The sequence below is a fragment of the Salvelinus alpinus genome, chromosome 26 (genome assembly GCF_045679555.1).
Source record: "Salvelinus alpinus chromosome 26, SLU_Salpinus.1, whole genome shotgun sequence".
Lineage (NCBI taxonomy): Eukaryota > Metazoa > Chordata > Actinopteri > Salmoniformes > Salmonidae > Salvelinus > Salvelinus alpinus.
The window spans coordinates 23,763,845-23,775,973 of NC_092111.1; the positions used below are offsets into that span (position 1 = coordinate 23,763,845).

Sequence of the window (12,129 nt, forward strand, 5' to 3'; positions counted from 1 at the left end):
GGTAACAGTCAAGTACATCAAGAAAAAGATCAGGGAGAATCACTCTCCAGAGAGGTGCATCAATCTGTTACACTCTAGTGGAGGATGTACCTGAGGTCAGGAAGTCTCTCAGAACTCTCCCCTGCACAATGTTCAGCTCTGGTCTTTGTGTTGTTAACTTCAAAGAAGGAGCTGGAATGTGTTCGATCTGAAGAAATGCTCCAGATCAGAGGAGAGTCTTCTGAGGCTGCTGCCAGTAGTCAATGTCTCCATTGACTCCTGTTTCTGTACCTTATCATCAAGTGATGATTGTTGTGATGTTCACTAAATCTACATGTCAACAATAGGCATAACTAATGCATGTATTCAAAATGCCTGTGCAGCAGCACAGCTACATTGATAATGTGACAAACTCACAGGATGATGCCAAGTTAATCAGTATTCATCTAACAATAACCCATGTAATGAAATACATTTTTTTAAATATGCTCCTGATGCGAAGTGCAATTACATTTGCTTCTAAAGTCAATGTTTTTACCTGTGCTGCAGTAGGCCTACAGGTTAACTTTCAAAGCACCCAATTGTACAGAATGCTTTGTTTAGAAGTTTACAAACTGCAGAATGAGAGAAAATATTTCAAAAAACAATGTTTCCATCCAGCCATTTTTATGTGAGTAAATTACATGTTGGATAGAAAAAAACAGGCCTGATTGAAACAGTATAATTGTCGGTAAACTTTCCAAATGGCAACAAACAAAACATTTGTCTGTGAAATACACTGCTCAAAAAAATAAAGGGAACACTTAAACAACACAATGTAACTCCAAGTCAATCACACTTCTGTGAAATCAAACTGTCCACTTAGGAAGCAACACTGATTGACAATAAATTTCACATGTTGTTTTCCAAATGGAATAGACAAAAGGTGGAAATTATAGGCAATTAGCAAGACACCCCAAATAAAGGAGTGATTCTGCAGGTGGTGACCACAGACCACTTCTCAGTTCCTATGCTTCCTGGCTGATGTTTTGGTCACTTTTGAATGCTGGCGGTGCTCTCACTCTAGTGGTAGCATGAGACGGAGTCTACAACCCACACAAGTGGCTCAGGTAGTGCAGCTCATCCAGGATGGCACATCAATGCGAGCTGTGGCAAGAAGGTTTGCTGTGTCTGTCAGCGTAGGCTGTGGCCTGCTGGAGGTCATTTTGCAGGGCTCTGGCAGTGCTCCTCCTGCTCAAAGGCGGAGGTAGCGGTCCTGCTGCTGGGTTGTTGCCCTCCTACGGCCTCCTCCACGTCTCCTGATGTACTGGCCTGTCTCCTGGTAGCTCCTCCATGTTCTGGACACTACGCTGACAGACACAGCAAACCTTTTTGCCACAGCTCGCATTGATGTGCCATCCTGGATGAACTGCACTACCTGAGCCACTTGTGTGGGTTGTAGACTCCGTCTCATGCTACCACTAGAGTGAGAGCACCGCCAGCATTCAAAAGTGACCAAAACATCAGCCAGGAAGCATAGGAACTGAGAAGTGGTCACCACCTGCAGAATCACTCCTTTATTGGGGGTGTCTTGCTAATTGCCTATAATTTCCACCTTTTGTCTATTCCATTTGCACAACAGCATGTGAAATGTATTGTCAATCAGTGTTGCTTCCTAAGTGGACAGTTTGATTTCACAGAAGTGTGATTGACTTGGCGTTACATTGTGTTGTTTAAGTGTTCCCTTTATTTTTTTGAGCAGTGTAGATCAGCTGACAAATGCAGTTCAAACGCTTTGATGCACATTTTTGGGAGATATAATAACCACAATGTCGCAGTAGACTTGCAGTCATGCGATACTTTGTTGTGTGGTCCTCCAAGTACTATCAGGTATGAAGGTAAGACCCAGATGCAGACAACGGTTTAATAATCCAACGGGGGCAGGCAATAGACAGGTCAAGGCAGGCAGGGATCAGTAAACCAGAGGTGGGGCAACGTTACCGGACGGCAGGCAGGCTCAGGGTAAGCAGAGGTCAATAATCCAGAGGTGGGGCAAAGGTACAGGTCAGCAGGCAGAGTGGTCAGGCAGAGTGGTCAGGCAGAGTGGTCAGGCAGAGTGGTCAGGCAGAGTGGTCAGGCAGAGTGGTCAGGCAGAGTGGTCAGGCAGGCGTCAAAACCAGGAGGACGAGAAAAAGAGAGACTGGGAAAAGCAGGAGCTGAGAACAAAAATGCTGGTTGACTTGACAAACAAGATGAACTGGCAACAGACCAACAGGCAACACAGGTATAAATACACAAGGGATAATGGGGAAGATGGGCGACACCTGGAGGGGGTGGAGACAATCACAAAGACAGGTGAAACAGATCAGGGTGTGACAAGTATGACTTGGAAAAGCATGCACACTGAATAGTTTATTCAGCTATAGATTAAATAATAAACGTCACAGGGTGGTGAAAGTGCACAGTGATGATGAGCTTGATGCTCCTTTCCAATAAATATGGAGGTTCCTAATTTATGCTGGTGACATGATGATCAGTACTTAGCATTCAATTGACAAATTAAAATGATCTTGCTCTTATCCATATCATAAAGTTTAGGCCTCTACACTCCATGTGCTATATCTGCGAGCTTGTGACTACAGTGCACATGCCAAGACCAGAGTGGGCACATTTGTGCCAAAATCATCGACAGAGTTAAAAATGAAATGGGATGGAAACACATCGTATTTAAAAAATTGTATTCAATAAATTCTAAGTTATTAGACAAAGTGCTTTTTATTTGCAAGAAGCCAGTTTGACGGAAACAGACCACTGCTGGTTAAATTAGCATATTTTATGTGTGAGAATATTAGAATATTTACTTGAAAATCTTTCAGCAAAATGACGGAAACCTGAGTATAGGCATGAATTGCTTATTCAATTAACATAAAAATTGTTTTATATGAATATGTGTAAAAACTTTCAATAATATTTTTTATTTTAATTCATTTAAATGTCAAGTGTAAACCTGTACAGCCAAGGGGTTACATTTGTATAATGGGTAGCAGTAGTGTTAATGAAATCATGATAAACTCTCTGCAGGCTGTCAGGTTGTCTGGTCACAGAGGAAGGATGTGCTTCTTTGGCATCACCTCTCAAACTCTTCACACCTGAGAGAGCTGGACCTGAGCTACAATTACCCAGGAGACTCAGGGGTGAAGCTGCTCTCTGCTGGAGTGGAGGATCCACAATGGAGACTGAAGAAACTCAAGTATGCAGAAAGTGTGTTGTTGTTGTGTCCTTGATCCCTTTACCCCAGCCCCTGTCCTGCTTCCATACTGAAGAACAGTATGCTTGTAATGCATTAGGCTCCCTCACTCATAACAAAACATGATGCACTCTTGAAATAATGCATTAAGTGTTGCTATATTACCTTATGTAAGGTGTGTTAAGGGACATGACTGTTAATAAGCTCTTACAATCCACTGGGCACAATTTAATCTATGTTATTTCCACATCATTTCAACATCACAAAATCTATGTAATGATATTGAATCAACGTGCAAAACTCGAATTGAATTTGAATTTGCAAAAAGTCATCAAAGAAATGAAACTTCCCAACAACACCAGCTACACGGGCGCAGATCACATGGATGTCGCTTACGGCAGCCCCCCCACACCTCTCTGCTTCAGAGGGGATGGGTTAAATGCAGAAGACACATTTAGGTTGAATGCATTCAGTTGTGCAACTGACTAGATATCCCCTTTCCCTAATTAATTTATAAATAGGTTTCCATTAAAAGTTCTGGATAATTGAAAAACATCTAAATATTCTAATATGTATGATTGTGTGTATTGGTATCCTTCATCAGATTCCTGTGATCTCACACTGGACCCAAACACAGCACAGAAATGACTCCCTCACTCTGAGAAGAACAGAAAGGTGAAAACGGGGATAAAGGTTCACCAGTATACAGGATACTGGTGAACAGATAAGAGTGGTCTGTCATCAGGTGCTGTGTAGAGAGGGTCTGACTGGGCTATTCTACTGGGAGGTAGAGGGGAGTAATATAGGACTAACATGTAAATATGCATACTGTGCAGAAAAGGACAATGGTGTTTGTTATGACGTAATGGGATAAAATAACAATTCCTGGAATCTGTATTGCGCTGATGGCGGTGCCTACATGGTCAAGCACAATAATAAAAGCACTGATCTACAGTGCCTTGCAAAAGTATTCACCCCCTTGGCGTTTTTCCTATTTTGTTGCATTACAACCTGTAATTTAAATGTATTTTTATTTGGATTTCATGTAATGGACATACACAAAATAGTCCAAATTGGTGAAGTGAAATGAAAAAAATTACTTGTTTCAAAAAATTCTAAAAAATAAAAACGTAAAAGTGGTGCGTGCATATGTATTCACCCCCTTTGCTATAAAGCCCCTAAATAAGATCGGGTGCAACCGATTACCTTCAGAAGTCACATAATTAGTTAAATAAAGTTCACCTGTGTGCAATCTAAGTGTCACATGATCTGTCACATAATCTCAGTATATGCACATCTCTTCTGAAAGGCCCCAGAGTCTGCAAGACCGCTAAGCAAGGGGCACCACCAAGCAAGCGGCACTATGAAGACCAAGGAGCTCTCCAAACAGGTCAGGGACAAAGTTGTGGAGAAGTACAGATCAGGGTTGGATTATATAAAAATATACTAAACTTTGAACATCCCACAGAGCAACATTAAATCCATTATTAAAAAATTTAAAGAATATGGCACCACAACAAACCTGCCAAGAGAGGGCCGCCCACCAACATTTACGGACCAGGCAAGGAGGGCATTAATCAGAGAGGCAACAAAGAGACCAAAGATAATCCTGAAGGAGCTGCAAAGCTCCACAGCGGAGATTGGAGTATCAGTCCATAGGACCACTTTAAGCCGTACACTCCACAGAGCTGGGCTTTACGGAAGAGTGGCCAGAAAAAAATAAGCAAACATGTTTGGTGTTCGCCAAAAGGCATTTGGGAGACTCCCCATACATATAGAAGAAGATACTCTGGTCATATGAGACTAAAATTGAGCTTTTTGGCCATCAAGGAAAACTCTATGTCTAGAGAACTCAACACCTCTCATCACCGCGAGAACATCATGGTGGTGGCAGCATAATGCTGTGGGGATGTTTTTCATCAGCGGGGACTGGGAAACTGGTCAGAATTGAAGGAATGATGGATGGCACTAAATAAAGGGAAATTCTTGAGGGAAACCTGTTTCAGTCTTCCAGAGATTTGAGACTGGGACGGAGGTTCCCCTTTCCAGCAGGACAAAGACCCTAAGCATACTGCTAAAGCAACACTCGAGTGGTTTAAGGGGAAACATTTGGATGTCGTGGAATGGCCTAGTCAGTGCCCAGACCTCAATTCAATTGAGAATCTGTGGTATGACTTAAAGATTGCTGTAAACAAGCGGAACCCATCCAACTTGAAGGAGCTGGAGCAGTTTTGCCTTGAAGAATGGGCAAAAATCCCAGTGGCTAGATGTGCCAAGCTTATAGAGACATACCCCAAGAGACTTGCAGCTGTAATTGATGCAAAAGGTGTCTCTACAGAGTTTTGACTTTGGCGGGTGAATAGTTATACACGCTCAAGTTTTCAGTTTTTTTGTCTTATTTCTTAATTGTTTCACAATAACAAATATTTTGCATCTTCAAAGTGGTAGGCATGTTGTGTAAATGAAATTATACAAACCCCCCAAAAATCTATTTTAATTCCAGGTTGTAAGGCAACAAAATAGGAAAAATGCCAATGCCAAATACTGAATACTTTCACAAGCCACTATACCTGTCCCCTCCTTCCACTTCCACAGAGTAGGGGTGTATTTGAACTGGCCGGCTGGTACACTATCCTTCTACAGCATCTCCTCTGACAGACTGAGCCACCTGTACACATTCCACTCAAACATTCACTGAGCCCCTCTACCCAGGGTTTGGCCTTGTGGTTGACTCCTCATTTTCTCTGTGCCGGATAAAATAGACCCCTGGGTCCTGGAGGGACACACACACACACACACACACACACACACACACACACACACACACACACACACACACACACACACACACACACACACACACACACACACACACACACACACACACCCACACACACACACACACACACACAGAGAGGGAGAGAGCACTGGGGGAGTGGGAGCAGGTTAGAGAGACACAGGATGAGCAGTAGAGGGCGTGGCAGGCGCAGATGTAACACGAGTCTTCTTGGGTATGACACTACAAGCTTGGCACACCCGTATTTGGGGAGTTTTTCCCATTCTTCTCTGCAGATCCTCTCAAGCTCTGTCAGGTTGGATGGGAAGTGTCCCTGCACAGCTATTTTCAGGTCTCTTCAGAGATGTTCGATCAGGTTCAAGTCTGGGCCACTCAAGGACATTCAGAGACTTGTCCCGAAGCCACTCCTGTGTTGTCTTGGCTGTGTGCTTAGGGTCATTATCCTGTTGGAAGGTGAACCTTCGTCCAGTCTGAGGTCCTGAGCGCGCTGGAGCAGGTTTTCATCAAGGATCTATCTGTACTTTGCTCTGTTCTTTTTTACCTCGATCCTGACTAGTCTCCCAGTCCCTGCCGCTGAAAAGCATCCCCATTGCATGATTCTGCCACCACCATGCTTCACCGTAGGGATGGTGCCAGGTATCTTCCAGTTGTGACGATTGGCATTTAGGCCAAAGAGCTCAATATTGGTTTCATCAGACCAGAGAATCTTGTTTCTCATGGTCTGAGAGTCCTTTAGGTGCCTTTCGGCAAACTCCAAGCGGGCTGTTATGTGCCTTTTACTGAGGAGTGGCTTCCGTCTGGCCACTCTACCATGAAGGCCTGATTGGTGGAGTGCTACAGGTTGTCCTTCTGGAAGGTTCTCCCATCTCTACAGAGGAACTCTGGAGCTCTGTCAGCGTGACCATCGGGTTCTTTGTCACCTCCCTGACCAAGGCCCTTCTCCACTGATTGCTCAGTTTTGCCAGGCGGACAGATCTAGGAAGACTCTTGGTGGTTCCAAACTGGGCACCACTGTGTTATTTGGGACCTTCAATGCTGCAGACATTTTTTGGTACTGTCGTGGATATTCTACACAGGGACACTCGAAGTGAATATAAAAAATAAAATAAATATTATCAGCGCGCTGGAGAGGTTCCAACCAACTCAATGCACCAAGTACACATGTCGATCAGGAGCTTTCTCTTTTGGGGCAGTCCTCTTATCTCTTATATACTGGTTATAGACACGTTGCATAGGCATAGTTCATAGGGTTGGTTTCTGCATGTGTCTGGCACCGTCTCCTATCTTAACTTGTAGACCATATTCTGGGCGTTCTGCCAGATCGTCCTAAGGAGGGGGTCATGTCGCACCCCCTCATATCTTTACCAAGCACAGGCAGGAACCAAGGATTATTTATGACACTAAGACAAGATGAACATTTTCAAGGCTGTCACATTATAAAAATGTCCATCACACTACCCTTCCCCAGATCGGTGCCTCGACACAATCCTGTCTTGGAGCTCCATGGACAATTCCTTCGACCTCATGGCTTGGTTTTTGCTCTGACATGCACTGTCAACTGTGGGACGTTATATAGACAGGTGTGTGTCTTTCCAAATCATGTCCAATCAATTGAATTTACCACAGGTGGACTCCAATCTAGTTGTAGAAACATCTCAAGGATGATCAATGGAAATAGGATGCACCTGAGCTCCATTTCGAATCTCATAGCAAAGGGTCTGAATTCTTATGTAAATATCAAATTTCTGTTTTTTATTTTTAATACATTTGCAAACATTTCTAAAAACCTGTTTTTGATTTTTCATTATGGGGTATTGTGTGTAGATTGATGAGGAACATTATTTTTTTTTAATCAATTTTAGAATAAGGCTGTAACGTAACAAAATGTGGAAAAAGGGAAGGGGTCTGAATACTTACCTAAATGCACTGTATATGATGTGAAAACTGTTTTTCAAATGGGACTCTCACCTATTTGTTAAGACAAAGCAAACACCCATGGAAAAGACTATACGCTCGATTTCCCTCATTCGTGTGGCACGCAGTATTGGCAAGTTTCTCCGAAAAGTCCAACTTCTGGGAAGGCTACCCTCCCCTCTTCCATGAAACCCTTTCATTCATGGAAATGAAACTTTGTGACAATGTTGTGAGTTTTTTAAATTTTATAAAATGATATGCCTTGACAAAGTAAAATATTCCTTCCCGTGAACTTGGTGCCGCTACGTCACTAGGACCTTTGACTGTAGTTACAGTGTTTATTACAGAATGACAACTCAGTGAAGATACGATTATTCAACCTTCGATATCACTATGAAGACACAGACACACAACCACCAGTCGTCCTAGTAGCCAGCCACATAACTTTGTTTTTCAAACTTGGTAATTAAAATAAAGAGAAATACAGTATCATGGAATATTTAAAATGTTGGGTTTTTTTACACTGAAATGACCCAGTAGATTAGTAGCCTACCCTATTGTACTATTTAGCCAGAGGGACACCTTGTCACACATTGGTTGGAATGTAGTTTTTCTTTGTTTATTTAAATCAAACATGTACTATTTAAATAGCTAGACTACTGTAGACAGAGGACCAATGTTCCAGCAAAAAAAGTTTGGCACTGAGCAAATCTGCTGAGCACAAACTGTGCAACTTCAGGCACACGTTTACTGTGAACACTGAGGCTGTGCTCACTTTAAGTTACAGTTTTAACAGTGGCCAAGTAGGCTACTGTGGCATAATGTAGGCCTACCAGAGTGGCCTTCCGTCAAACACAATGGAGAAAAATGCATCCTATAACATTTTAACATGGAAATAGCTGTTCTATCATGAAGCCTACAGTAGCAGCCAATGTGTGGTGTTCAATGTAGGCCTAAATTTCATGAGACTTTTGAAAAAAACATTTAGGGCTTAACATTAACCTACCATTATTACAGAGAATCAGACAAATTAAGCTACTCTCTGCCTATTGGCTACTTAGCTTATTCAAGACCGTCTCAAAATACAACACTGCCCCTTTAAGAAATAAAAAACCTATTTACCTGACAGCTTTTCAAAGATGGCTATAATAAAAAAAAATATATAGCTATATAAAATAACATATATATATATATATGGCTAGAAATGCACTCCCCCATTGTTGACTAGAAATGATCTATAACTGGGATTATAGCTCTCTAACTAGCAAAGAAAATGAACAAATGTTCACAGGTGGCTACATGTAGCTCTCGCTTTGATCTCAGAACAAACACATCTACTTGCAAATGGGCATACTGTAGCCTAGAGTGAGTGAATGGCACAGTTCAGAGTGAATGGCACAGATCCATATATGACGATGTCTGTTTGCATATAAGCCTACTGCAGCTCTGATTGGTTATGGCGCACTGATCTGTGTAGAGTATGGGCCTGAGTGTGCCTCTCAATGCAATAGAATCCTACTCCAATGCGCTCTGCCCACAATAAAATATCTTGCAGTTAGTTTTGCATACTAAGTCTTGCTGTCACGTATTTCTAGGAGTGGTGGGTGTAGAGTCAGGCGCAGAGAGCAAACTTCCAAAGAAATGCGTTTATTGCGCGTGGTCTAGCCAAACAAACAGGCAATGACTATAGAACACGTATGTCTCCAAAACAGGGAACGAACATACACCACAATAAGCAGGCGAAACAACCAACCGCACCACTGACAGTAAGGATAAGCCCGCACAACAGCAGGCGCGCACTAGAAGTTTAAATAGACCAAATAATGAACCAAAATGAGCAACACGTGAAAACAATCAAGACAAAACCAACAGAAAGGAAAAGGGGATCGGTGGCAGCTAGTGACGACGACCGCCGAGCGCCACCCGAACAGGGAGAGGAGCCACCTTCGGTGGAAGTCGTGACACTTGCATAGTTCATTTGTTTCGGTATGTTACGTTGAAAGTGGCTAACATTGCGTTGATTCGATCACAATTCCCACAGTAGAGCGAAACGTTAAGTGTTAACTAAAGGGGAAAACTCAAGAAAGGTGAGTGAAGTTCAATGTCATGCTTCTCTGCTTGGTCGGTCTCTGCACAGCAGTCTGAAGGGAACTGCATGCACGTGCGCAGTTTAGAGAGAACATTTCAGAGGACATTATTTTAGGAGTTTGCTATAAGGCTATCTTGTTTGTTAAGTCTGATTCAGTGATGGTTGGTCAGAGCTAGAGTTCAAAGCTCACTTACTGAGTTTTCTTCGAGAACATCAGTGGGATCATTAACGCAATTGTGTGTGTGTGTGTGTGTGTGTGTGTGTGTGCAGGTCCAGGTGGCTCTCCAGTTGGCTTCCATCCTGGTGTCCCACCTCCCTCTCTCAGCTGAAGGACGCAGAAGACAAAATGCTTAAGTGTAAGAGTGTGTGTGTTTCCCCTCCTAACTATCATACTTACACATCTCATCTCCTCTCTTTTCACGCTCTCCCTCCCTGTTCCCTCTGTCTTTCTCCTGCATCCCTGTCTCTTCTCACAGCTGTGAAGGCCCCATTCTCCAGGCAGCATGTCCAGATATCCAACGTCAACCATATTTGGACCTTATCATTCAACTCTCACATCAAGATACATCCCTTTCTCCCACCCCAGCCTCAGCACCAGCCCCATCCCTCTCTCCCACACCTGCCTCAGCCCCATACCTCTTCTCCCCAGCCCTCTCTCCAGCCCCAGCGCCATCCTCCCCTGGTGCTGCTCCATGGGTTTGGGGGTGGTGTGGGCCCAGAACCTGGACTCTCTGTGTGGCAGTGGAGCCGTGTATGCCCTGGATCTTCTGGGGTTTGGACAGAACAGCCGGCCCCTGTTCAGCATGGACCCCCAGGGGGCAGAGGAGCAGTTCCTAGGGGCACTGGAGGAGTGGAGGGACAGGGTGGGCCTGGAGGAGATAGTCCTCCTGGGACACAACCTGGGAGGATACCTGGCTGCTGCTTACACACTCACACACCCACACAGGTGAGAGAGAGGAGAGCGAGGAGAGGTGTGTGTGTGTGGGTGGGTGTGTGTTTATACACGTGTTCACACTGTGTGTGTTTATAGAGTAAAGCACTTGATCCTGGTGGAGCCCTGGGGGTTCCCGGCCCGTCCAGAGAGCCTAGATCATGAGAAGTCTATCCCAGTGTGGATCAGAGCCATGGGGGCTGTCATGAGTCCCTTCAACCCCCTCATAAGAGACCAATGTTAGATTGTATTGGACAGATCCAACCAGACATTCCAATATCCATCATCTATGGGTCCCGATCCAGTATCGACAGCGACTCGGGATACACTGTCTAGAAAATGCATACATTCCACTCAACATTCACTGAGCCCCTCTACCCAGGGATTGGCATTTGTGTTGACTCCTCATTGTCTCTGTGCCGGATAAAATAGACCCCTGGGTGCTGGAGACACACACACACAACACAGATAAATACAGATGCTCACATTTTAGTCATGAATAAAACATATGTAAACAGACTGAAGTTGACAGACATTGTAAACTAGATTTACTTACTCAATAGAGTTTATCATCACACTGTGCTGAGAAACCAGGAATATTTTTTGTGAATAATGTGTATATTATGTTTATCTGTCAGATTGTTGACACAATAATCCTGCTTCATTTTAAACTGTTGCAATAACAGTACTATGACTTGAATTTAAACCATGTCACATATTTACCAAATCAAGAGCAAATAAAGGTGTTTTTAAAACAGATAAAAGATGGTTGTTTTAGCCTACTCTTATTTCTAAGAAGAAAATGTTGTGTCCATAATAAAGTGCAGTAATGAGAGGTTTATCTCACTGTTCCACCTTCCACTGACTCCTTCATTTCACAACTCCGGCTGACCTACAGTAGCCCAATATCAGACTAAAGGAACCTAACGGTACTCTTAGTCCAAGGACCTTTGGCTGTTTTGTCTCTTGAAGCCAAAACAGCCAAATAGTCCATCAAAACATGAACCGATTCTCAATTGCGGTGTGGTGACATTAGGGCTCCCGAGTGACGCAGTGCTCTAAGACACTGCATCTCAGTGCAAGAGATGTCACTGCAATACCTGGTTTGAATCCAGGCTGCATCACATCCGGGTGTGATTGGGAGTCTTGTAGGGTGGCGCACAATTGGCCAAGCGTTGTCTGGGTTTGGCCGG

The 12,129-nt window shown here is 43.6% G+C and overlaps 1 pseudogene; it reads left to right on the forward strand.

Annotated features, from left to right (window-relative positions):
* Nucleotides 1-9,429: 9,429 nt before the first annotated feature.
* On the forward strand, nt 9,430-11,700 carry LOC139554975 (1-acylglycerol-3-phosphate O-acyltransferase ABHD5-like; annotated as a pseudogene).
* Nucleotides 11,701-12,129: the final 429 nt, after the last annotated feature.